This window comes from Pan paniscus, chromosome 1 (genome assembly GCF_029289425.2).
Source record: "Pan paniscus chromosome 1, NHGRI_mPanPan1-v2.0_pri, whole genome shotgun sequence".
Taxonomy (NCBI): domain Eukaryota; kingdom Metazoa; phylum Chordata; class Mammalia; order Primates; family Hominidae; genus Pan; species Pan paniscus.
Genome location: NC_073249.2, coordinates 81,477,227 through 81,505,022, shown reverse-complemented (window position 1 = coordinate 81,505,022; position 27,796 = coordinate 81,477,227). Strand labels below are relative to the sequence as shown.

The 27,796-nt window shown below is 41.5% G+C and overlaps 1 protein-coding gene and 1 non-coding gene across 5 annotated transcripts in view; one reads left to right on the top strand and one right to left on the bottom strand.

The window, feature by feature from the left end:
- SFT2D2 (SFT2 domain containing 2) overlaps positions 1-27,796 on the top strand; it is an 88,503-nt gene that overhangs the window by 35,206 nt on the left and 25,501 nt on the right. The gene's annotated exons all lie outside the window — the stretch shown is intronic.
- LOC112438300 (U6 spliceosomal RNA) lies at positions 2,377-2,483 on the bottom strand. The gene has a single exon (XR_003026756.1). It is a non-coding gene; the product is annotated as a U6 spliceosomal RNA (small nuclear RNA).

Here is a 27,796-nt window from a genome sequence, read left to right as displayed (position 1 = left end):
AATGTTCATCGAAATTAATGCCCCTGCTCATGGTGAACATGCAACATCATTCCTCCTGATTCTTCTTGTGTTCTCTGTCCTGGAGAATTGTCCTGCCGTTTGCCCCGTTGTCCAACTGGATAGCTGAACAATCATCCTGGATACCTTCTCCCTTAATAGCCATATCCAGTGATGGCCAATTCCTGTGGATTCTGCCTTCTAAATACCTCTGCTATGCCCTTTCCTGCATTGCACCTGCCTGTTCCTTACGTGGTGCTGAGGTTTGAGGTATGATTGATCTGTCACCCAGGTAGTGAGCATAGTAATTGATAGTTTTTCAACCTCTGCCTCGCCTTCCCTTCCTCCCTCCCCCTTTCATCTTCCATCTTTTGTGGTTTTCAAGTTTTACCACCACTATTACTTTACAGGCATTTCACACTACTCTCTGTTTAGTTTTACTCTTGTCCTAAGCAACATTCTCCTTAAAGGCATAGGTTTCAAATTCTAGTTGCATTTCTCTGCTATAACTACTATAGTAACAAATGTTAGTTCATGTGCCAACTAAAATTATTTCCTTGTGGGAAATATGGAACATTCCAAGCCCTTAATCATTTCCTCTCTAGTCTGATATTCCACTGGCTGAACTTGCTGCTATTTGAATACTCAATGCGTTAATGCCTCTTGAGCTTTTCATGGAATAGTCTCCTTTTCCTGGAATGTAGTTCCTCCCTGGCCCAAGGCAAACATCTACTTCAAAACTGAGCTTGTATGTTCCCTCCTCTGTGAAGGCGTCCCTGGTTCCTGCAGAGAATTGCAAGCTTTCTCTGTTCTATGCTTCCTTCCAAACTTCCATTGCGGGAAACTTGTTGATCTCCTCACTGTAAGCTCCCTGAGGTCCAATATGCCTGGCACAAAGTAAACACTCAGTGGGTGAATGAATGGGTGAAATGATGCCAGGAAAGTCACTCCTATCCTTGTTACCATGAGCCCCATCTCTAAAATCAGAGGATGTTTGGGAGATCTCAGATTTCTTTTCAGCTCTTTCTAGTATGTGAAGAAAAAGGTACAGCAAAATTAATTGTCTGCGGACACAGGATTATTTGTGGCAGAATCCAGAACCCGCATTCTTTTACTGTTTCCTGTGGACTTCAGCATTTCAGATTCCTTCTGATAAGGTGGCCCACATGGGGAAGGTGGGCACCTGCAGGCCCCAAGCTGAGGAGAAAGTCTCAAGTGAGTGGGGTTCCTGCCTGGGCTCCCGCATGACCCTTCCACTTGCAAGCTGGAGCACTCTGCGTAAGCAACTGAAAATGCATCTCAGATATTTTCATAAATAGCTAGACTTCTATAGTAATAAAACTCAGCTGTCTAACGTGAGACTCAGACATGCTTGTGCTGGGAGAAAAGCAGTTCTAGACCTCCTTGTGCCTGGCTGTTTGATTCACTCATGTTGATCATTCTTGGGGCCTTCCTAAGTGAAGATTTTCCTCTACTTCTCCTTCTTCTGCAATGTTTCATTCAAGCCACAATTTTAAGGTGCTCAGAGTTTTGCATGACATCTCAGATCTTCCATCTCCATCCTAATATTAAATCACCAGGGCATAGCTTCTTCATAGTCTTCATAGACTGGGAATTGTCAGTATTATTTTTAATTGCATTGATTTTTTTTGAGGGGGATGTCTGTATTTTGTTTTTAATTGATTGGACACTTTGTTGAAAGTGCAGCATTCCCAGAGTCTGAGAAGAGGCATGTAACATTTGACTTAAAACATAATAGTTTTATTATTTGTTACTGAAAAATGTTTTCTGATTTCTGAATGGGAAGTTATCTTTTAATGTTTTCACATTTGGACTATCTCAAATACAGCAAAGATGTATAATTTTTTTTTCAGAGATAGAATCTTGCTTTGTTGCTCAGGCTGGAGTATAGTGGTACAATTATGGCTCACTCTAACCTCCAACTACTGAGCTCAAGGGATCCTTTCCACTCAGCCTCTCGAGTAGCTGGGACTATAGGTATGCACCACTACAAATAGCTAATTTTTCTTTAATTTTTTTATAGAGACAAGGTCTCAGTATGTTGCCCATGCTGGTGTTGAATTCCTCAAGTGATCCTCCCGCCTTGGCCTTCTGAAGTGTTTAGATTACAGGGGTGAGCCACCGTGCCTGGCCCCAAAATATTTAAAAATAAAAATGTTCTTGAAAAAAATCTTTATGAAATATCAGTTTTCTCTTAAAAATGCCTCGATAAATATTATGATGCCTCTAGATGCTATTAATTTTTTTCTTAACATCAGTTTTTGCCTCACTACACCTTGATAGATTAAATAATAAACCAAGCAATAATAATAAAGGACCTACTATGTGCCAGCTACTGGATCTTTTTTTTTTTTTTTTTTCAATATGAAACACTTTATGAATTTGCATGTCATCCTTGTACAGGGACCATGTTAATCTTCTCTGTATCATTGCGGTTTTAGTAGATGTGCTGCCGAAGCAAGCACAGCTGTTGGGTCTTACGGTTAAAAGTAATATGGGCTCATTATGTTGTAGGCAAAACAATTTAGTGATTTAATCCTAAGATGCAGATATGAGTCTCTATTTTCAAATATTGAAGATATATTGTATAGCACATTGTCTAAGATTTAACTTTGTATTTCACAGAAGTATTGTGCTGCAAAGACACCTGAAGAGAGAAGAAAATGAGTGACTTGTTCCCTAAGATGCTCGGCCAGGACCTACTTACAAAATATGCCAGGAACACAAATGTGAAGCTCTTAGAAAATAATTCAGAAAGCCAGTAACCCACTATAATAGAAAGCCAGAATATCATATCTGAGGAAGATGAGGCTTCCATGAAATGTTATGAGCTTTTGTTTGTTGAGACTTTGAGAGAGGGTCTTGCTGTTTTGCCCAGGCTAGAGTGCAGTAGTGTGATCATAGTTCACTATAGCCTCAAACTTCTGGGCTCAAGTGGTCCTCCTGCCTCAAGCTCCCAAGAAGCTAGGACTACAGGCACATACCACCATGCCCATCTAATTTTTAATTTTTCTGTAGTGATGGGATCTTGCTATGTTGCCCAGGCTGATCTTGAACTCCAGGGCTCAAGTGATCCCTCACAGCCTCCCAAAGTGATGAGATTGTAGGTATGACCCACCATGCCTTGCCCACTTAAAAAAAAAAATATATATATATATACAATAATTCACCCCTCACTAATAAGTGAAATGGCAACAGTCATGTAGTACCATCTGTCAGGTTCCAACCTGAGCTAGGGTCTGAAGGGAGTTCTTGGATGGGTGGCAGGTAGCGGAAAGAACACTCAAGGGACTGTAGGCAGTTGGGACATGGCTTTATTCTCTCCCCTCCTAGAGAGTCAGCAGTGCAGTTATATTACAGACGATAATGGCTCAAAGCCTCATATGAGCTCACACAGGCAGGTTACATCAAATGGCTACATAAATATGATAATATAATGCACGGGGTTGTGCGCCTGTGCTCCAAACCTGCTGTGTCAGGCTGTACCAGATGTCTACCTCAGCCTACTCCTGATTGCAGCACAGCCATTTACCTTACACTCCACCCTCTAGGCCGAGGGAGTCCTTGTAGTGGGGAGACGTGCCCACAGGGTGGAACTTTGGACTCATAGGCCACAGCAGCAATATAGGGAGCAACAACTCACTACTAATATTCCCGCTATGCTGCCCGTAATTATTAGGGTCCAGCATAGGCCAGAGCCTAAAGATGCTCACCATGTCTGTAGGGGGTCATCAGTAAGGCTGTCAACTGCCTTGATTTCCTGGGAAACTCTTGCAAAGCTGCTGTTATGTTTTGTTCATTGTCAGGGATGAAGGCACAACATTGCGTTCCCAAAAGAGCACAGGTGCCACCTTGGACAGCAGTTAATATGTTGAGTGCCACCCAGTTCTGCAGTACCACCTTCCTGGTTTGGTCAACCTCATCTGTTAACAGAAGGAGGGCAACTCGGGTGTAATTCAAGGCTCAAGCTGTGTGCTCTGCAAGGGCCGTAACTTGCATTTCTACAGATGACACCATTAACACCAGGTATGGTTAATGCTAAGGGGTAGAGCCACCAGGAGGTTCGTCGCACTCACAAAAACTGGGAACGTAGTGCCTCCCAGTTATGTGGGCATCTAGGTAATGTGGGAATAACAGTGGCAGGCACATAAGGCCTCCCCTAGGTACAGCAGCCAGTCCAATTCACTCGCAAAGATGACCATCCTGTGTCTTCATATGTCTATAAATTTCCAGGGGGGCACTAAGTCCACTGGGGCCCAGCATTGATGAGGCCGCCAATTCCATTGCACCTTTGGTGTGGTGACATATGTTATATTTGTGCAGGCTATGGCAGGTAACCACCCCACGGTGACGTTGCCCCAATGCTGCTCTATACATCATGGTACCTGTGGTGGGGGCACCACATGTTCTCCCACTAACCAGCCCCATCCATCATAGTCGCTATGGGTCAGCCAGTGGGTGGGCATGCTATGGGTTTTGTGGCATCCCCTATCCAAAACTTGTCATGTTGCATTCTAAACGTTGGCCTTGGGACCCCAAATGTCTAACCATGTCCAGTTTTCCATAGAAGCTAGATGTATGTGCCAGGGCAAGCCATCCACAGCTGCTGCTGGAAGGGCAGTGCAGATTCAACAGTTGGAAACATTGGTCACCTCAGTGTAGGTGTGTGCCAGTCCACAATGCTGTTGGAGCATGTCAGCCTATGGTCAAAATGATAAAGCAGGCACAGTTACTAACCAGGGTAAATCACACCCCTCAGGCAAAATACAGGCCAACCTTTCATTCCTGAATAACAATGCAGCCACCAAGGGCTTCTGCCCTAGGCAATGGCACCACACCTTCTCAGCTCCCCATGGTTCCTTTGGGTCCTGTATCTGTGCCAAAGTCACTGGGGAGCTCATAATAGGCCACACAGATAATACATATGGACCCCAGAGGAGGATTCCTTCCCTGGCCATTCCTCTATGAACGGTCAATCACGGAGGCCATATATTAAATACCTAAGGAGTGACATGTAAATCATACTGTAGGCCCTCCTCCTAGGGGCTACGATAGCTAACCATTGGCAATGGGGGGCTTGGAGGGTCCATGGCCAAAGCCAGGTTCTTTGTTCCCCTGACTTTAGGGGTGCTGGGGCAGGCAACAACAGGTTACTGTTTGTCCCCATACCTGGTTGGAGGAGGTCATCCCTGGTGCGCATCTGTAACTGGATGGGGGCAGCGGCCTGGTGTAGCAGTGCCTCCACCAGGGCTGGGCCACCTTTCCGTGGCCATTCATTCAAGATTTGGAGCACCAGGTCCAACCATGAACTCCAGCCCTGCAAAGATGGGGGAGTAACATGCAAGCATAACCCGTTTTTCAGGAGTCCATTATATCATTCAATCATACCAGTAGCTTGTGGAACATGGAACCTCCACTTTATGTCCATCTGTTGTGCCCACTGTTGTACCTGCTGTCCAGTAAAATGTGTTCCTCTATTGCTTTCAATGATCAGGGGACAACCGTATAGGGCACACAAGTGTTGCAGGGCCTAAATGGTGTGTTGTTGGTCAGCTATCCTGCAAGGGTAGGCAAATAACAGACTGGTGGCCATGTCTGCAGCCGTCAGTACATGTGTATGCCCCTGTGACCTTGGAAGCGGCTCAATGTAGTCTATTTGCCATCTAGCCAAGGGCATCCACCCTACCATCACTTGTTGTGTAACCCTAGGCAGCTGCCTGTCTGGTGTATGTCCGTGTGCATGCTGGGCACTTCTGGCAGGCCTCCCAGATATCTTATGTTGGCAAGGATAGACCTCAGCGCTTACTGACCTGTTGCATTAGTTTATCCCCCGCATGGCCCAATTTTTGGTGCAGGCATAGGGCTATATCTTGTGTAGGTGCTGACTCCAACCACTGGATCTTGGCCAAGGTATCTGCCTCATCATTGCCGGGGGCAGCCAAAAACACAGGGCCTGACACATGATAAATAGTTACATCCTTTTGGTGGCCCATTTCCCATAGGTTTTGCCACATGGCCTGGCCCCAAATGGGCAGGTGGCCAACTAGCCAATTCTGTAACTTCTAGGTAATTAACCACAAGGTCAGGCCTCGATAAGCTGCCCAGCTGTCAGTGCAGATTACCACAGGTGTCTCCTCCTTGGTGATCACCATCCATATTGCCCTGAGTTCAGTCCATTGACTACTTTGTCTACACCCAGTATCAAACCATATGGTTTCAGTACTAGGCTGGACCACGACAGTTGTCCAGGCAGCAGTAGCACCCCAGCTGGACTCATCCATATACCATGCCCCATCAGGAATGGGGGGTGCCCTTCTTTAAACAGTGATGGCTCAGGGTTTAAGAGTGCCTCAGGCTGACCCATAGCCTTATCTTACATTGGAACTACAGGTCCCAAGACTTCTTATAATTCTGCTGCTAAGGGGCTTGTACTCAGTGTGCTCCACTGTTCTAAGTAGGTGCCCCACTTTGCTAAGGTGGATGTCTGTGCCATCCCAGTCCAGGGGTTGGTTACCCATGAATGTACCCAACCCGCTATTGGGTAAGTCATTCAGTCGATGACTGTAGCCCTTCCTGTCACACTCACAAGCCTGAAGGGCAGCATATGCAGCTGCTAATTGCTTCTCTATCGAGAGATACCAGAAATCAGCTCCCTTACAAAGTTGGGACCAAAAGCCTACTGGTGTTCTAAAGTGCTCCATGCGCTGTCATAGGCCCCAGCCAAAACCATCTGCGGTCACATGCACATCAAGTTCAAATGAGCACCCTGGGTTAATTACTTGTAGGGCCTGTGCTTGCTGTATGGCCCACTTGGCTGCCAGAAAAACCATTTCAGCATCATTGTCCCAATCCCAGGTAGCTCCCTTTTTTGTCAACTGATACAATGGTTTTACCATCTGAGCTAAATGGGGGCAGGAATGCCCGCCAATATCCTAAGAGGCCCACAAAAGTCTGTAGCTGCTTCACCATTGTGGGCTGGGGATATGCTGAATTTTATCAACGGCCTCTGGTATGCCCTTCTTCTTACCTCAGCAAATAACTCCCAAGAATTTGGCAGACCCTTGGACCTTGGAATCCAGGGCCTTGGAATCCAGGCCCTTGGACCTTGGATTCGTTGATAGCCCAAATGCGTGCTGCCAAATGTTATTGCAAGAGGGGTGCCGCTGCTTCTAAATCTGCAAGAGAATCAGAGGTTAACATAATATCATCAATATAATGGAATAGGTGGACCCCCTTTGGACATTTCTAGGTGGCTAAATCCATGGCAATGAGACAATGACGTATGCTGGGGCTATGCACATAGTCCTGCCTCAACACTGTGAAAGTCCCTTGTTGCCCTTTCCATGTGAAAGCAAACTGTTCCTGGCTCTCTGGAGCAATGTCAATTGAGAAGTATGTATTGGCAAGTCTACCACATAGCAGTACTGTCCCAATTCCGTCGTCAAGCGGCCCATCAAATCAGTGATAGACAGTACAGCTGCATGTAAAGGGAGTGTTACTTTATTTAGTTCTCAATAATCCACCATCATTCGCCAAGTTCCATCAGGCTTTCTGACTGGTCATACCAGAGCATTGTAGGGGCTGTGGGTGCCACGCACTATCTGCACCTCCTCTAACTTCTTAATAGTCTCAGTTTTCTCTGTATGCTCACCTGGAAAGCAGTTTTGACGGGTGGAAGTAACTTGTCAGGGTTATGGCAGGACCTGGGGCTGGCGATGCGTATGTCCGCACAGTACCAGCTTAACCACAAGTACTTGGAGTCTGATTCTCTGGCTGTGGTTTGTAAAGCCAAGCCATGTAAAATATCCACCCCCAGAATGTATTCAGGTATGGGAGAGACATATGCAATTATAAGTGGAGAGCTAAGTGGCTGATGCCAAGGTGCAAAGATACAGGTTTCACTTTCACTGACCGGCCTCCATAGCCATCTGTATATGTAACCTTGCCCAGAAATTTATTCAGGTTCCCATAGACGAGGCTACAATTTGCACTGGTGTCTACCAGTGCCAGCACCCACCATACGCTGGTGAGGGACCAGTGGATTGCCTATTTCACATGTGGCCTTTGGTTGTCTGGTATCCCCCCAAGCCAGGCACCTCGGCCAGTTCCCTAATCAAACACAAAAGGCTACCTCTGCCCGTTTGCAAGTAGTCCTTGAGCTGGAGCGTTGGGTGGGACTGGGTCCAGCAGCATCGTTCTTCTCCCTCTTGGGCACTTTCTGGAATTGCTGCTTCGGGAACAATTGCCTCCACAAAGTTAACAGGACTTCATTGGATTGCCTATCAATTTTCTCTTGGTCAGCCCCAGCCAAAATCAAATCAATCCACATCTGCATGTGGGTCACCCATTGGGGTCCCATTTTGTCCCATGAGGTGGCCCCCTGTGGAACAGGTACCTTCTCCTTTTTTGTGGCACTGACTCCCTGGTCCCAAATGATGGTCCTCTGCTTCCCTAAGGACCGCCATGGTGGTAGTCACCTCATGTATGTGGTGCCCCACATGCAGAGTGAGAACAACGGCCTGGGAGCTGAAGGCACTCGGGAGTGCAGAGCCTAACACAAGGTCACATACCCATCTCCTGAATTACTTGCACCAAATCTGTATACAACTGCTATTTACTCATAGTTTCTGATATTTTTCTGGCATTGTTCCATGCCGATCAGCTATTCAATTAGAGTGTGGTTGCCTTTCCCCTATGCTAATTGTTCCATACCGTTCATATGGCTACCATCAGCTATTCAATTAGAGTGTGATCACCTTGCCCCTGTGCTAACTGCCTGCTTACCTGCAATCAGTGACGCAGGGAGAGATGGGTCATAATGGAGGTCTACTTTTCCATTTCAGAGGTGAAGCAGACGATACTGTTGGCTCCCTCATCCCAAAGGTGAAGCGTCCAGGCGGGTAGGGGTTCCCCCAAGCGCTGCCAAAGCTGTTTACCTAATTCCCGCAACTCAGTTGGGGTATAGGCACTGCATGACGTGTGCTCCGTCATGGTAGGGGTCCCTGTGCCCGCCATTTGTGGGGCTCCAACAGGTGTTCATGCTCTATTTTCTGACAGACAACTGGGCGAGCCCGAAACAGGGGTTCTTCCTCCTAGGTATCAGAACAAGCGAGGGTCTCTGGCTGGGATGGTGGGCCCAGGCCCACACTAATGGCAGCTCCTAATTCTCATTCCAAGCTGTGTATCCGGGCCTCCTGGCACTCTGCTTGTGCCTGGAGGTGCCTTTACCTGTGTGCATCCCGCAGGGACTGAGTGTGTGCTTCCCGTAGTACAGTCAAAAACGCCCATCCAACTCTGCCGGCAAAAGCAGCTCCTTCTTGGTGCTCTGTCCTTCCAGGTGCTTCAGCCCCTTCTCCATGCTCATGGGAGACCTGTCCACCACCGCCCATGTTTCCACTGGGGCCCATCCTAGCACCACAGCTGCCACCGGGTACCATAACCCATGCTGGGGCCACATGGCCCACCCGGGATCATCGGGGCCAAGGACTCACTCACTCACCTTGGGATCCTGCTGACTATGCCAATTGTCATGTTCCAGCCCGAGCTGAGGTCCAAGCGGAGTTGGTGGATTGGTGGTGGGTAGCTGAAAGAACACTCAAGGGACCATAGGCAGTTGGGACATGGCTTTATTCTCTCCCCTTCTACAGAGTCAGCAGTGTAGTTATACTACTCACAGACAATAATGGCTCAAAGCCAGGTACCATCTCACACAAACTGGTTACATCAAATGACTACATACATGTGATTATATAATGCATAGGATTGTGTGCCTGCACTCCAAACCCAGTGTGTCATGCTGTACTGGATGTCTACCTCAGCCTACTCCTGACTGAAGCACAGCCATTTTCCTTACACCATCAATACATATCAGAGGAAATGTTAGATTGTTAGAGTTGGGAAATACCTTAGACATTATTTAGTCCAGAGATTTGGAAACATTTTAAGAAACTTTTATATCTAATTTAGAAAATATGAAAACACTTTCTCACTTATTTTTTCTTCATAACAAAACCTTCCATGGCAGCCCAATATATAACAGGTAGAAAAGAATTTTTATGGTTAAGGGAAATACAGTGGGATGGAGGAGCTCCACCTGCTAGTTTTCTATTAACCCAGCCTGACAAGGGAATTGAGACCACTCATGAGAAAGTCTTTCTTGCTGGTTCCCTAAAAGTGACATGATTTGTACACCTTGGTACTCTGTGCTCAGATGGAGATTAATTGGCGGGGGGAGTCATTCATTGTTTTTTTTGAGATGGAGTCTCGCTCTGGCACCCAGAATGGAGCACAGCGGCATGATCTCGGCTCACTGCAAGCCTCCTGGGTTCAAGCTATTCTCCTCCCTCAACCTCCCGAGTAGCTGGGATTACAGGTGCCTGCCACGATGCCAGGCTAATTTTTTTTGTATTTTTAGTAGAGACGGGGTTTTACCATGTTGGCCAGGCTGGCTTTGAACTCCTGACCTCAAGTGATCTACCTGCCTTGGCCTCCCAAAGTGTTAGGATTACGGGCGTGAGCCACCGTGCCTGGCTGAGTCATTCCTTTTCTAACTCTTCTCCTGGTTCATTGAATATTGGACAAGTCCTTTTTTCCTTTCTTACCTGTTTTTTTCATCTATATTATGGAGATAATTAGAATCTCCTGATTTTCTCATTGTGTCTCTGAATGAATGAATTCCTGGAAATCGAAGGGTTAAAATGAAGTCTATCTGTTTGGAACTCCCTGGGCTTAAATACCTGCCTTAGTAGTCATTGTCTAGATACTTGTGGTCAAGTTACTTAACCACTGTGACCTTCAAGTTTCTCACCTATAAAATGGGTATAATTATACCACTTACAAGATTGTTATAAATGAGATGTAAATATGATCAGCATGTTTTATTATTGTCAACACTACTTCTAAAAAATACAGTGTAAGAAAACAATTATGGATGTTCCTAAATATTTATTATCTGGAATTTTAATTGTTTAAACTTATAAAAAAAAAGTAAATACATAAGAATATTAGATTGGTTAAAAAATGGCTCATTTATAAGATGGGATAATTTGCAAGTGTCAAAATAATGTAGAAAATTATTTGGTGACATGGGAAAAATATTCTTTGTATGTTGTTAAATTTAAAAGATTAGATTATAAAATCTTGTTATTGTTTTATTTACTCATAGGGCTAAAAGGCAGTCATTTTCTTCACTTTAAAAAATTGTTCAAAAATATTTTATTTTTAGGCTGGGTGCAGTGGCTCATGCCTGTAATCCCAGCAGTTTGGGAGGCTGAGGCGGGTGGATCACTTGAGGAGAGGAGTTGGAGACCAGCCTGGCCAACATGGTCAAACCCTATTTCCACTAAAAATACAAAAATTAGCCAGGCACGGTGGTGAGCCCCTGTAATCCCAGCTACTCGAGAGGCTGAGGCAGGAGAATTGCTTGAACCTGGGAGGTGGAGGTTGCGGTGAGCCAAGATCATGCCACTGCACTCCAGCCTGGGTGACAGAGTAAGACTCTGTCTCAAAAAAAAAAAAAAAAAAAAAAAAAAATTAATGTTATGGGTACCTAGTAGGTATATATATTTATGGGGCACATGAGATTTTGATATAGGCATACGACGCATAAAAATCAAAACAGGGTAAATGGGATATCCATCACCTCAATCAAGCATTTGTCATTTCTTTGTGGTTATAAACATTTCAATTATACTCTTTTAGTTATTTAAAAATATACAATAAATTATTATTGACTGTAGTCAACAATACAACTAGATTTTATTCATTCTATCTAATTATATTTTTGTACCCATTAACCATCTCTACTTCCTACTACTCTCCCACTACACTTCCCAGCCTTTGGTAAACAGCATTCTACTCTCTGAGTTCAATTGTTTTAATTTTTAGCTCTCATACATTAGTGAGAACATGCAAAATTTCTCTTTCCGTGCCTGGCTTAGTTCACTTAACATAATGACCTCCAGTTCCATTCATGTTGTTGCAAATGACAGGCTTTTATTCTTTTTTTATGGCTGAATAGTACTCCATTGTGTATATGTACCAGATTTTCTTTATCTATTTGTCTGTTAATGGACACTTAGGTTGCTTCCAAATCTTGGCTATTGTGAAGAGTGCTGCAATAAACATGGGAGTGCAGGTATGTCTTAAAAAAACTGATTTCTTTTCTTTGGGGGTATATACCTAGAAGTGGGATTGCTGGATCGTATGGTAATTCTATTTTTAGTTTTTTGAGGAACCTCCATACTGTTCTCCATAGTGGTTGCACTGATTTATATTCACACCAACAGTGTGTATGGGTTCCCTTTTTTCCACATCCTCACCAGCATTTGCTATTGCCTGTATTTTGGATAAAAGCCATTTTAACTGGGATGAAATGATATCTCATTGTAGTTTTCATTTTCATTTCTCTGATCATCAGTGGTGTCAAGCACTTTTCATTTGCCGTTTGTATGTCTTCTTTTGAGAAATGTCTATTCAGATCTTTTGCCTATTTTAAAATCAGATTATTAGATTATTTTTCCAGTTGAGTTTTTTGAGCTCCTGATATATTGTGGCTATTAATCCCTTAATAATTCTGGTTTGCAAATATTTTCTCCTATTCTGTGGGTTGTCACTTCACTTTGTGGATTATTTCCTTTGCTGTGCAGAAGGTTTTTATTAATAACTTAATGTGATCTCATTTGTCTATTTTTGCTTTGGTTGTCTGTGGTTTTGTGGTATTACCGAAGAAATCTTTGCTCAGACCAATGTCCTGGAGAGTTTTCCCCATGTTTTCTGTTAGTATTAATAGTTTCATAGTTTGAGGTCTTAGATTTAAGTCTTTAATCCCTTTTGATTTGATTTTTGTATATGGGGAGAGATAGGGGTTTAGTTTAATTCTTCTGCATGTGGATATTCAGTTTTCTCAGCATTATGTATTTATTTATCATAACATTCTTTTCTGTTGACCCCAAATTTTTATTTTATTTTAAAATATTTTTCTTTCCAACTTTTAGGCTCAAGGGGTACATGTGCAGGTTTGTTACATGGGTAAATTGCATGTTTCAGGGTTTGATGTACAGCTAATTTTGTGACCTAGGTAATTAGCATAATGCCTATAGTAGTTTGTCAATCCTCACCCTCTTCCCACCCTCCAGCCTCAAGTAGGCCCCAGTATCTATTGTTCTCTTCTTTGTATCTGTGTGTACTCAGTGTTTAGCTCCCTCTTATAAGTGAGAACATGTAGAATCTGATTTTCTGTTCTGTGTTAAATCACTTAGGATAATGACTGTCTATGTTGCTGCAAAAGACATGATCTCATTCTTATGGCTGTATAGTATTCCAAGGTGTATATGAACCACATTTTCTTTATCCAGTCCACCACTGGTGGGAATCCAGGTTGATTCCATGTCTTTGCTATTGTGAATAGTGCTGTGATGAACATTCATGTGCATGTGTCTTTATGGAGAATGGTTTATATTTCTTTTGGTATACACACAGTAATGAAATTGCTGGGTCTGATGGTAGTTCTATTTTAAGTTCTTTGAGAAATCTCTAGACTGCTTTCCACAGTGACTACACTAATTTACACAATTCCCACCAGCAGTGTATAAGCATTCTCTTTTCTCCACAATCTCACTAGCATCTGTTACTTTTTGACTTTTTAGTAATAGCCATTCAGACTGGTGTGAGATTGTATCTAATTGTGGTTTTGATTTGGGTTTCTCTAATGATTAGTGATATTGAGCATTTTTTCATATGCTTGTTGGCTGCTTGTATGTCTTCTTTTGAGAAGTGTCTGTTCATGTCCTTTGCCCATTTTTTAATAAATATTTTTTTTTGCTTGTTGATTTATTTAAATTCTTTATAGATGCTGGATATTAGACCTTTGTCAGAAGCATAGTTTGCAAATTATTTTCTCCCATTCTGTAGGTTGCCTGTTTATTCTATTGATAGTTTCTTTTGCTGTGCAGAAGCTCTTAAGTTTAGTTAGGTCCCACTTTTAATCTTTTTTTTTTTTTCTTTTTTTGAGACAGGGTCATGCTATCTCACCCAAGCTGGAGTGCAGTGGCATGACCTTGACTCACTGCAACTTCCACCTCCCAGGCTCAAGCGGTCCTCCCCCCTCAGCCTCCTGAGCAGCTGTGACTACAGACATGTACCACCATGCCCAGCTGAGTTTTGTATTTCTTGTAGAGATAGGGTTTTACCATGTTGGCCAGGCTGGTCTTGAATTCCTGGGCTCAGATGATCCACCTGCCTTGGCCTCTTAAATTTGTGAGATTACCGGTGTGAGCCACTGCACCTGGCCAATTTTTGTTTTGTTGCAATTGCTTTTGAAGTCTTCATCATGAAGCCTTTGACAGCACCAATGTCCAGAATGATATTTCCTGGGTTTTCATCTAGGGTTTTTGTAGTTTTAGGTTTTACATTTAAGTCTTTAATCCAACTTGAGTTGAATTTTATATTTGGTGATAAATAGTGGTCCAGTTTCAATCTTCTGCATATTGAGAAGATTGAGATAACTAGCCAATTATCTCAGTACCATTTGTTGAAGAGGGAGTCCTTTCTTCATTGCTTGCTATTGTCAGCTTTGTTGAAGATCAGATGGTTGTAGGCGTATGGTTTCTTTTTTTGGGTTCTCTAACCTGTACCAGTGATCTCTGTGTCGACTTTTGTACCAATACCATGCTGTTGTAATTACTGTTGTAGCCTTGTAGTACAGTTTGAAGTTGAGTGGTGTGATGCCTCAAGCTTAGTTCTTTTTGCTTAGAATTGCTTTGGCTATTTGGGCTCCTTTTTGGTCCCAAATGAATTTTAAAATGATATTTTCAAAATCTGTGAAAAATGTTGGTAGTTTTACAGGAATAGCATTGAATCTGTAAATTGCTTTGGACAGTATGGCCATTTAAAAATATTGATTCTTCTTATTCATGAGTATAGACTGTTTTTCCATTTGTTTGGGTCATCTTTGATTTTTTTTTTAAGCAGTGTTTTGTAATTCTTGTTGTGATCATTCACATCCCTGGTTAGCCATATTCCTAGGTGTTTTAGTTTTTTTTTTTGGTGGCTATTGTGAATGGTATTGCATTCATTATTTAGCTCTCAACTTGGACATTGTTGGTGTATAGCAATGCTAGTGACTTTTGTACACTGATTTTGTGTCCTGAAACTTTGCTGAATTTGTTTATCATATCTAGGAGCCTTTGGGCAGAGACTGTAGGGTTTTCTAGGTATAGAATCATATCGTCTGCAAAGAAGGATAGTTTGACTTCCTGTCTTCCTATTTGGATACCTTTTATTTTTCTTTTGCCTGATTGCCCCAGCTAGAACTTCCAGTACTGTGTTGAATAGGAGTGGTGAGAGTGGGCATCTTTGTCTTGTTCTGTTCTCAAGGGAAATGCTTTCAGCTTTTGCCTCTTCAGTATGATGTTGGCTGTGGGTTTGTCATAGATGGCTATTATTTTGAGATGTGTTCCTTTTTCATGCCTAGTTTGTTGAGGATTTTTAACATGAAGCGAGGTCGAATTTAATCAAGAGCCTTTTCTGCATCTATTGAGATGATCATGCAGATTTTGTTTTTAGTTCTATTTATTTGATGAATCACATTTATTGATTTATGTATGTTGAACCAACCTTGCATCCCAGGAATAAAGCTTTCTTGATTGTGGTGAATTGGATTTGGTTTGCTAGTATTTTGTTAAGGATTTTTGCATGTATGTTCATCAGGGATATTGGCCTGAAGATTTTTTTTCTGCCAAGTTTTGGTATCAGAATGATGCTGGCCTCATAGAATGAGTTAGGGAGAGTTCCTCCTCCTCTATTTTTTGAAATAGTTTCAGTAGGATTGGTACCAGCTCTTTATATGTCTGGTAGAAATCAACTGTAAATCCATCTGGCCCTGGGCTTTTTCTGGTTGGTAATTTTTTTATTACTAATTCAGTTTTGAAACTTGTTATTGATCTGTTCAGGCTTTCAATTTCTTCCTGGTTCAGTCTTGGGAGGTTGTATGTTTTCAGGAATTTGGTCATTTCTTTTAGGTTTACCAGTTCGTGTCAGCACCATCTATTGAAGAGACTGTCCTTTCTCCAATGTATGTTCTTGGCACCTCTGTCGAAAATGAATTCACTGTAGGATTTATTTCTGGGTTCTATATTCTGTTCCATTGGTCTATGTGTCTGTTTTTATGCCAGTACCATGCTGTTTTGGTTACTATATCTCTTTAGTATAATTTGAAGTCAGGTAATATGATTCCTTCAGTTTTTTTTCTTCTTGCTCAGGATGGCTTTGGCTATTCTGCATCTTTTATGGTTCCATATAAATTTTTAGGATTTTTTTTTTCTATTTCTGTGAAGAATGTCATTGATATTTTGATTGGGCTTGCATTGAATCTGTAGAGTGCTTTGTGTAGTATGGACATTTTAACAATATTGATTCTTCCAGTCCATGAACATGGTTTATCTCCCCACTTTTTAATGTACTCTTCTATTTCTTACATCAATGTTTTATAGTTTTCATTGTAGAGATCTTTCACTTCTTTGGTTAAGATTATTCCTAGATATTTTATTTTATTTGTAGCTGTTGTAAATGGGATTACTTTTTTGATATCTTTTTCAGATTGTTCACTGTTGGCCTATAGAAGTGCTATATTGATTTTTGTATGTTGATTTTGTATCCTGCAACTTTATTTAATTTGTTTATAAATTTTAATAGTTTTTTGGCAGAGTCTTTAGTTTTTTCCAAATATAAGATCATATCATCTGCAAACAAGGATAATTTGACCTCCTGCTTTCCAGTTTGGATGTCTTTTACTTCTTTCTCTTGTCTGATTGCTGTAGCTAGAACTTCTAGTATTATGTTGAATAACAGTAGTGTAAGTGGTCATCCTTGTCATATTCCAGTCTTAGTTCTGTTTTTTCTTCATTTCTCCCTTACTGGTGCTTCAGAACACTTCACATTTCTGTATTGGAATTCCACAAGCATGTCTTTCTGTCCCTTCTAGATTGTAAAACTATTTAAAGGAAAGATTTTTATCTTACTGGTAGACTGTTTGGGGAGACATTGTTCACTGTATCTCACAGCGTTTTCCTCATAAAGATTTATGGGGGAAATTTCTCACAGGTCAAGGCTTGCTTTTATTTTAGGGACACAGTTTAATGTATGCCAGATTATATTCCCCCACTTTGCATTGGCTGCTTGGAAGCTCAGAGCCACAATTGTGTCACAGTTCTAAGCAGCGCCTTCTCAAAATCTCCACTTATATACCTAATAGTCTTTGCATTAGTCTCCTATTGCTGCTGTACCAAATTACCACAAACTTAGTGGTTTAAAACAACATAAACCTATTATCTTACAGTTTGGGGAATCAGAAGCCCAAAATTAGTTTCACTGGACTAAAGCCAAGGTGTCGGCAGGACTATGTTCCTTCTGGAGGCTTTAGAGGATAATCTATTTCCTTATCTTTCCCAGCTTCTAGAGACTTCTTACATTCCGTGTCTTCTGGCCCCTTTTTCCATCTTCAAAGCCAGGAGTGTAGCATCTTCTCTCCCCTCTGACTTCTGCATCTGTCCTTACATCTTCTTCCTCTGACTTTGATCCTCCTGCCTCCCTCTTATTTTTGTGATTGCACTGGGCTCACCAGATAACCCAGGTTAATCTCCCCATCTCAAGACCCTTAACTGAATCACATTTGAAAAGTCCCTTTTTCCCATGTGAGGTAATACACTCACAGGTTCTGGGGATTTGGAAATGGGCCTCTTTTGCAGGGGGTCCTTATTCAGCCTGCCACATTCTTTTCAGTGTTAGCTGTATGAAATTGAAATGTTTGAGTCTCCTAACCAAATTGTACCTCTGCCTACCCTTCCACCTCCCTCACCTTCCATATCTCAGTAAATGGCCCTGCCATCTAATAATTGTTCTGATCAGGCACATGGTTCTCTGCTCTCCCTCACCCCCATATCCAGTCTCTCATGTTGTTCTGTCATATAGACTTCTAAAGTGTATCTAGAACCTGTACACTTCACTTTTTGGCCACTGCCACTACCCTAGGCTAAGCCATCACCAGCTCTTGCCTGAATTGCTATCATAGCCTCTAATTTGTTCTTTACTTCAGCTCTTGCCCTTTCCTATTCTTCACAAATCACTTAGATTTTTTGCAAACACAAAGCCAATCATGCTGTTTTCCTACTTAATACTCTCCAATTGTTTCCTATCTCATGCTGAAGAACATTCAAATTCTTCATCATGACTTCTAAGGCCTCATGGTCTGGCCTGGCCCTCTCTCAAAGAACATCTCATTCTGCTCTCTTTACCACCACATTCTGGTCACACTGGCCTCCCTGGAGATTTCTACCTGGCTCAAGCCATGCTTCTCACATGTAATTCTTCTGCTTGGCACTCTGCCAACTCTTCCCCGACTACATCCTTGCTGAGCTTTTGGTCTCATCTGAAATGTCTCCTCCTCAAAGAAGCTGTTCTATACAACTCCATCTAACTGGAGTTCCCTACCCTGCTGTGCACAAATTTTTCTTGATCACTTCACCCTTTTAAGTAGCCTTCATAGACTTATCACTACTGATAATTACTTAGTTGTTGTTTACTTTATATCATTTATTTTCTCCATCATATTGTTAATTCTGTAAAGGCACAGGCCATTTCTGTTTGTTCCTTGCTGTATGTGATGCTTCATAGGTATGTAGCATAGGAGATCCTGAATACATTTTCTGTCATCCTTACCCTGACTTTATCTTACCTTTTTGGGTTTGTTTTCCTTTTGTTCTTGTTTTCTTACTTTGTATTGAAATGAGAGAAAAACTCACAACCCCCAGGCCCTACTCAAGGTTGGGGGCCAGAGGAGGTAGAGCTTCCTCTGCTCCTGTCTCTTCCACCCTCCATCCACTCACTCGCCATTAGTACTGTGTGTTGTGGGCAAAAGAAAAGCTTTCTACTAGTGTTTCTTCCCGGGGAATGTGGGATTCATCCTGGAATGCAAAAATAAGGATGAATTGTCTAAAGAGAAAACCAGAATGCCTTTCTGGACCAAAGATTGAAATTGCTCTGCCTAATAATGTAAACAGTTTATTTTCACTGACTGGGGGCAGAGTGTTCCTTAGAGAGATTAATATGATACTAGCTGCTTTTTTGTCTTCCTCTGGCAAAGGCTAGAGATAACAAAAATTGGGGTTCTAGACTCTAGGGAGGAAGGACAACATTCACAGTTCCATTTGTAGGAGGTGAGGAGGGCCCTTGAGAAAAGTGGGGTGTGAGCAAGTATAGGACATTCAGGAGAGAGATGATCAGTAGGGGACACCCTGGGAGAAAGAGATTCTGAGCTCTTTTCTTTTCTCCGGAGCCCTGACCCTTGAGCAGTGGCACACAGAGTGTCTTCCTTTATTCTCTGGTACAGTAGTCATGTTTCTTGGCACAGTGCCTTGGACCTTCCATACATGCTTTCTTCCCTCCAGAGCCTTCGTCTAAGATGCTGGAGAGTAGCTTATAGCCTGGGCATCAAGTTTGTCGATTCTCCCCAGGACCCTTTTCTTTATAGGTGCCACATGTCATGATTTATGCACAAACATGATTTGCCTGACAGTGCAGTCTGGGCCTGGAATAATTTTAATTAATGGGAAAATGGTCCTCAATACACCGATTAGACCTCTTCAGGTACAACAAGATAAAAGCCTGATAATTTGGATGGAGTACTCTTCTTAAATATCTACTCTGTGCACGGCAGCCAATGGGAAAGCCAGGCTCTCTCCCACCTGATCCAATGAGTAATTAAGAGAGGGCTTTTTCTTCCCTACCTCTCCCCTGCCTCCACCCCGCTCCCCAACTAAAGCTTAACAGGTTGGTGGCATAATGTGGAGACTTTTAAGGGGTGTCATCCTAGGAGCTTAGGCAAGAGCCAGGGTATCTTCTCTCCGCTCCCCAAGCACTGTTCAAGTGGGTTTGAAAAGCAGGCAAGTGAGGGAAGGAAGAAGCTAGAAGCAGGCAAGGTAGGTAACGGCTCTCGGCAAAGTTCGAGAAGTGCCTATGGCCATGAGTGAGCTGGGCACTCGGAAGCCCAGCGATGGCACTGTTTCTCATCTGCTCAATGTGGTGGAGAGTGAGCTTCAGGCAGGGAGGGAAAAAGGCGACCCTACGGAGAAGCAACTTCAGATCATCCTGGAGGATGCACCTCTCTGGCAGAGATTCAAGGAAGTCACGAATGAGATGATTGTGACCAAGAATGGCAGGTGAGTTTATCTGCCGCCCCGCGTGGGCTGGCAGGGCTTGGCAGGAGAGATGAGACCCCTTGAATATTGAAGAGGCTGCCGCTCTTCACTCAGAGGCGGCGGGATCTGATTAAACATGCTTACAGGAACGACTGTCTCCAATGGCTTTCCTCCAGCCAACTTAATTAATTTATCTGAGATCATCAGAGGATGAAGCCACCTGTCTTATGTGCATTTTAAATGGAGAAATTCTGGGGAAATTACCATAAAGTGGGGGGCATGCCCCATTGGGATGGGAAAATGGACTTAAATGTCAGAAAATAATATTAATTTGTGACTAGCTGCATACCCTATCGCAGACCTGAGCCCCAACTCCGTCCAGATAAGGTGAAAGACAACTTTATTTGGAAGCTGGATGATCTCCTCCTAAGTATAGCAAACTTGCCAGAAATGTTTGGCTAGTTGAAGATTGGAAGCAAAAGGGCAAATGTAAACTCATTGCCTATCACTTCATCTGCTTCCCCGTGTGTGTTTGTGGTGAGTGTTCATTTGAGATTGTGTGTGTTTGTGATGATATGAAAGCTGTTGCAGTAATAGTGAATGAAAACATATTATTCTGCTTTAGAGAAAAGAAGATGCCTTCTTTCTTATCAGTGCAACAAATTTAGGGATTAACTGAAACTGATCTCTGGTGGCATTTCTCAGATTCTATTAAACCTAGTCTGCTAAGGGGCTGTCCAGGTAATATTAGAAGATTTCACTTCGTAGAGGAGACGCAAATATTTTGAAACAAAATCTCACCGCTCGCAGCTTGGCCAAACTAGCTCCAACATTCAGCTGGTGTTCACATAGCTTTTCATACACATGGTCACAAAAGTACAAAATGCTGAAAGGCATTTTCAGTAGGCTTAGTTTTGGCTGAACTCTAATTATGACACCCTCGAGAGAATTCTGATAAAAGAGAAGAGCCGAGGCCATCTGAACTTCTTTCTGTCAGGCTTTTGTCCTTGTGCAAAGTGCTTCCATTCCTGATGTCTCGGTTTTCTATATTTTAATAAAGCACAGTATAGAAAATGAACTATTTCTTGTCAATCTTGAAGAGTTATGAACTCAAGAGCTGTTACATGGCATTAAAATGCTTTCTAAAATGAAAGCCATACCTGAATTAGGGCATTTCAAGAAATTGCGATTATACTAGCAGCAGGAATATCAACCTTGCTTGATTTTTATATATTCTTTCTCAAAATGGGTTCCACACTTATTTCATATAGATTTATTGCTTTTAATATTGTTACTGTAATTATAGTTCCTTCTCTTGACCTGTATTTACACATTATTTTTAGCTTCTTTCATAGAAGAAAACATAAAACATAGTTTTAATTTCACAGAATTACACCAAATTCTTAATTGGATTTAGTCTTTGACCCTTTAAAAATGGGCAAAGATGCAACTGTAAAAATTTTATTATATCTGATTATAGGTAGAACATTCTGCTTATTTTTCTTTGTATTATTGGATACTAATTACAGTAATACCTAGCCTTATGCTATTGATTTGGCTGTCAAATTGGCCATATATTAAAGTAAAAATAAGTACAATTACCAAGTCAATATATGGTTCATCTATTTCAATAAGGAATAAATAATAAAAGTTTCTGAAACCATGATAAATTCCAATTTAATAATATGTTACATTGGAATGTACTTTTACCATTTAAGAAAAGTTTTATCTTGCCTTTTTATTGCCTATGTAATTTTCCCCTATATTTAAAATGTAATATTCTTCACATCAACCCAGCGTGGTGGTGTGCTCCTGTTGTCCCAGCTACGCAGGAGGCTGAGGCAAGGGATCCTTGAGCCCGGGATCAGTCTGGGCAACACGGTGAGACCCTGTCTTTAAAAAGCAAAACAAAATCCTTCATCTTTAAAGTCATTTAATATTAGCTACATGAACAATATTCTTTGTAGAAAAAGTCTGATTGCGGTGAACTTGGTTGTTCTTATCTATGGATGTCCTGCTGTGTTTGCCGTCTTCCTATAGATGAAATCTTTTTCTTAAATTCTCCTAAGCTCTCTGAGCCCTTTAGGGTCAAGATTTTGCCAGGAGATAGACAGTTTCCTTTATACTTTGATTAAAGAAGGGAAGACAAGTCCATAAGAAATTGATGTACTTAATAATGAATGAACTTGGTCTGAAATTACCCCCAACCTCTTAGTTTCTCAGATTAAACCATTAGTCACACTTTACCTTTGTTAATATAGACATCTTTCTTGCTTCATCTTCTTTACTCCCTTCTTCCTTCTCTCTTTTCTCCCTAACTATTTATTCCTCTATGCCTCCTTTCTACCCATTCTCCTATGTCTATAGACTCTGTGTGTCTCCTTCAAATCCTTGCCCTCCACACCAACTTCTTCACCTGGTGCAGGTAGATTTGTGGCCCTTCCCTGTGGAGAAGAATGTTCCTGGTATGATTACCCAGTCCTAGCCTTTTTCATTCATAATGTCACCTGGGCCCTTTTTCATTGACATTGTCACCTTGACTTTTTGAAAAAGCATCATTTGGGGTGGTAACTCCTGTACACTTGAGGTCTCATTGTTCTGCATGAAAATAGCAAATCTTGAAATAGCATGAGATGGGCCGATGAAAGAGTGAAAAGACTCATTGTCAAGTGGAGATCTACTTTCACATATATAAATAGGAAGCTTGCCTCTGACATTGATCAGAAGCTGTAAAGAGAAAGGCTTTTCTCCGAAAAACACGGAATTATCTCCAGAAACTGGGATCCTGATGTTGGCCTCCCTTCTTTCGTTCCTTCCTTTCTCTCTCTCTCTTCCTCCTTTTCTTTCTTTCTCTCCCCTCCCCCAGTCTACTACTTCTTTTCCCTTTCAGCCTTTTCTTCCTCCCTCTCTTTTTAAAATTGAAAACTTTTAGTTATTCATAGTTAATAGTCCTTTAGATACAACAGTAATAAGTATAATACCTCTTTAGAGCTCATTTGAGTCATCTCTAGTGTATCCAGCCAGTATTCCCTTTCATGTCCATCCTTTAAGCTGGAAACTTATACTTTAGTTTGCAGAAAGAATTCATTTCAGACTTCAGAGGTTAATACATTAAATTGCTTGCTAGCATGGCAGCTCATGTCTGTAATCCCAGCACTTTGGGAGGCTGAAGTGGGAGGATTGCTTGAACCCAGGAGTTTGAGACCAGACTGGGCAATATAGGGAGACTTCTTCTCTACAAAAAATTTAAACAACTAGCCAGGAGGCCCAGGTAGGTTGATCACTTGAGCTCAGAAGTTTTAGAACAGCCTGGGCAACATGGAGAAACCCTGTCTCTCCAAAAAATACAAAAAATTAGCTGGGCATGGTGACACCTACCTGTAGTCCCAGCTACTTGGGAGGCTGAGGTGGGAAGATCACCTGACCCTGGGGAGGTCAAGGTTGCAGTGATCACACCACTGCACACGAGCCTGGGCAACAGAGTGAGACCGTGTCTCAAAAAAAAAAAAAAAAATCAAATCTCTTGCTTTTGTTTTCTTTACTTGTAACATTTTCACCTAAGGGGAAAATGCTATATTTCTTGTCATCATAAAATAAGAGGTGGGAATTGCTAAGTTTAAATTTGCCGATTAGTTTCGATGATTCACCAGTGCTCGATGATTAAGGGGTATTGGTGCAGTGCCACTGAGTTGCTGTTCATAGTCTCCAGTAAGGGCAGTACAAGAGAGGAGAAAAGTAAAGTTGCACATCAGGCCAATACATTTCCATGTCCCTACAGCCCATGGGTATTTTTCTCTGAACTTTAAAATTACAGCTCAAGAAGATCATATGTATTTATGTAATCTGCCTTTAACCAGGCCACCTTGCTTCCCTAATGCTGTTGTTTTTTTCCCTTCGTTTATTTATCTTTAATTGACACCTGTTGCTATTCTTATGCCTGCTCACCTTCACATAAATGTCAGCATCCATGCACCATGTATGTCACACACACACACACACACACACCCCTCTAAAAGTTCTGATGAGTATTTGATAAATAGTAGAGTTTTGAGGAGAGATGGAGGAAAGTGTTTACAAGTTTAACTTTTTGAATTTGCTTTTAACTCTCTGCTATTCCCTCACCTGTAAAATCTGCCTCATCTCTGCCCCTCTTTCTTCCTGCAAACCTCACTTCTCATAGCCTCCTCCAGCAGCACTGACTTCTGGAGATTCCCTGTCAGTGAAATAAAACTGGAAAGCTGGTCTCATAATAAAAGCCCAACAGTTTATGGGCAAAGCCCAACCACCTGTGGTTCTTCAGGTGTGGTTTTCTTGAGGAGTGCTTATTTACCCTGCTACATTTTCCTCTCTTTCTCTCCAAGGAGGCTTTCTCTCCAGGGTGGATTAAGTGAAATTATGCTGTTACTTAGGGACTGATTTACATATTTCTTATCCCTCATACTCTGGGTTTCTCTATGTTAGCTACATCTAGGAAAAAAATGGGGAAAAAAATCACCTTGATTGGAAGTGCAGTTAATTCCTGAAAATAAAGCCTGATCACGAGTGGTAATCACAGATCAATTAGTTACTGGATCCCTAGATAATGCATCCCTGTCATTGTGAGACAAAAGAGGGGAAAGTGGGGTGGGAGGAGGGGAACTTGGCTTGGAGGCAGGGTGAGTTCCATTCCCAGTTACAAGACCTTAGGCAAGTTGACTGACTTATTTATTCCTCATTGCCATAATAGGGAATGTATTAAAAATGTATTAAAATAGGGAATGGATTAAAAAATAGTCATTTCTCAGTTTATTTACGTAGTGATAAAAACAAAAAATAATTATAAAGTTCTTGGCAAATGCAATACTAAAGAAAATAGAGCAATTAATCATTCTACCATTTCCCAGATATGTCCTCCTTCTAAGAGACAAGACACTGTGACTTCTTTGTTTTTATTAACAGCTTTATGATGATATAATTCACATGCCATACAGCTCATCCATTTGAAGTGTATAGTTCAGTGGTTCTCAGTAATTCGCAGAGTTGTGCATCCATCTCCACAATTAATTTTAGAACATTTTTATTGCTTCAAAAGGAAGCCCTGCACCCTTAGTAGTCACCTCCTCTGGCAACCACTAATCTACTTTCTGTTTCTATAGAGTTACCTATTTCATATCATGGACATTTGATATCCTGGGAATCATACAATATGTGGTCCTTTGTGAACAACTTCTTTTACTTAGCGTAATGTGGTCAAGGTTCATCAATGTTGTAGCATGTATCAGCACTTCATCTTTTTTATTGACAAATACTCCATTGTATGGATATAACACATTTTATTTATCCTTCATCAGTTCATGGACATTTGCATTTTTCTACATTTTAGCTATTATGCATAATGTTGCTATGTACCTCTGTGTACAAATGTTTGCATGGAACTATGTTTTCATTTTCCTTGTGTATATACCTAGGAGTGGAATTGCTGGATTATTGAGAAACTGTATATTTAACCAAGTGAGGAATTGCCAGACTATTTTCCAAAGTGGCTGCGTCATTTTACATTCCTGCCAGCAATGTATGAGGATTCCAATTTCTCTACATCTTCACCAATGCTTTTTATTGTCTGCTTTTCATATTGCAGCCATCCTAGTGGCCATGAAGTGGCATCTCACTGTGGTTTGGATTTTGCATTTCTCTGATGGCTGATGATGTTAAGCATCTTTTGATTGATCATGGCTTCTTTGAAACATCAGTTACAGCTCTGACCATAGCATGAAAGATGGAAAGCCATTACACATTTTCTTATTCTGGAACGAAAAGTCATGCTACACTCTTTATGAGATCTCACATAATATAGTTGAGAGAGTTAAGAGGAGGGCACTCTAACCTATTAGCAGTGAGGATAATAATTGGAATTTTCCCCTTACTTTGCCTCAGCCACTTTGGTCTTCTCTTTTAGTTTCTGAATAGAGTGGGGCTATTTAAATCTAAGGGCGATTGTACTTGCTATTTCCTTTGCCTCTAAGTGCACCTCCTCTAACATTTTGCATGAGTCATTCCTTCTCATTATTTAGGTCTTAGCTCAAATGTCACTTCCTGTTCAGATATGGCTAAAGTAGCTTCTCATCCTTTAGTCTCCTTCTGTGACATCATGCATTTTAGTTCCTTCTTGGCACTCTTGCAATTTGAAATGATTTTTTTTTTTTAATAGAGATGGGGTCTCGTTAAATTGACCAGACTGGTCTCAAACTCTGGGCCTCAAGTGATCCTCCCATCTTGGCCTCTCAAAGTGCTGGGATTATTGGCATGAGCCACCACACCCAGCCCCAAATGATCTTACATGTTAAAGAAACAACAAAGATTTATTGACATGTTTGTTGCCTGACTTCTTTGTTAGAATGTAAGCTTCATGAACAAGAAGATACTGGGTCTGCAATTTTTGTCATTGAATTCCCACCTAGAACAGTTCCTGGGATAGAGCAGGCACTAAAAAACCATTTGTCAAATGGGCAAATAAATCTCTAAGTAGGTATTAAGATTTGGGAAAACTTTGAGGGGGACTTTTCCTTTCACTGGGCTCAACCATGTTAGCTTTGAGAAGCTAATAAGAAAGGAAAAGAGAGTAAAAAAAAAAGGAGTAGTGAATGAAATGTAATGTGTGTTTTCTGAGTCCCAGTTTCCTCATCTATAAAACTGGCATAATAACCTCCTTGTGGGTGAAGTAAGACTTAAGTTGTATTTCACTTAAGTGAAATATTCACCTACGCAAAGTCCTAGGTGCAGAGTAAAACTCAGTACAGCCATCCCTTGGCATCCACAGAGGATTGGTTCCAGGCCCCTGCAAATATCAAAATCTGAGGATGCTGAAGTTCCTTATATAAAATGGACTAGAATATTTTGCATATAACCTATGCACATCCTCCCATATACTTATTTCTGGATTATTTATAATACGTAATACAATGTTAATGCTATGTAAATAGTTATGTCATATTGTTTTTATTTGTATTATTTTTTATTGTTGTATTATTTCTTTTCAAATTTTTCAATTTGCATTTGGTTGAATCTACAGATGCAGGCCCTGGGAATGTGGAGGCCTGACTGTACATGATAACTATTATCATTAGAAAAACAATCTTGCGGTTAGGCACTGTGGCTTACACCTGTAGTCCCAGCACTATGGGAGGCTGACGTAGGAGTTGAGCCCAGGAATTTGAAAGCAGCCTGGGCAACACAGTCAGACACCTTTAAATAAAAATAAAACAAACAAAAGTGTCTTGCATGAAGTCATTTCTTAAATCATAAGTCAGAACTTTATGAAACGTCCTAACATTTCTTATCATGAAGACACCAGCCATGCTCTCATGCTTGAACAATTGCATCATTACTCTGGCAGTTCAGTGCATGAGTAATATATTATATGTTTTATGAGTTTTTGTTCTTACTTTTATGTGTACTATATAGTCTTATTGAGAAAAGTTTTGGTACTTTTTTTTTTTTGAGACACAATCTCACTCTATCACCCAGCCTGGAGTACAGTGGTGTGATAATAGCTCACTGCAGCCTCGACCTTCCATGCTCAAGTGATCCTCCTGCTTCAGCCTCCCCAA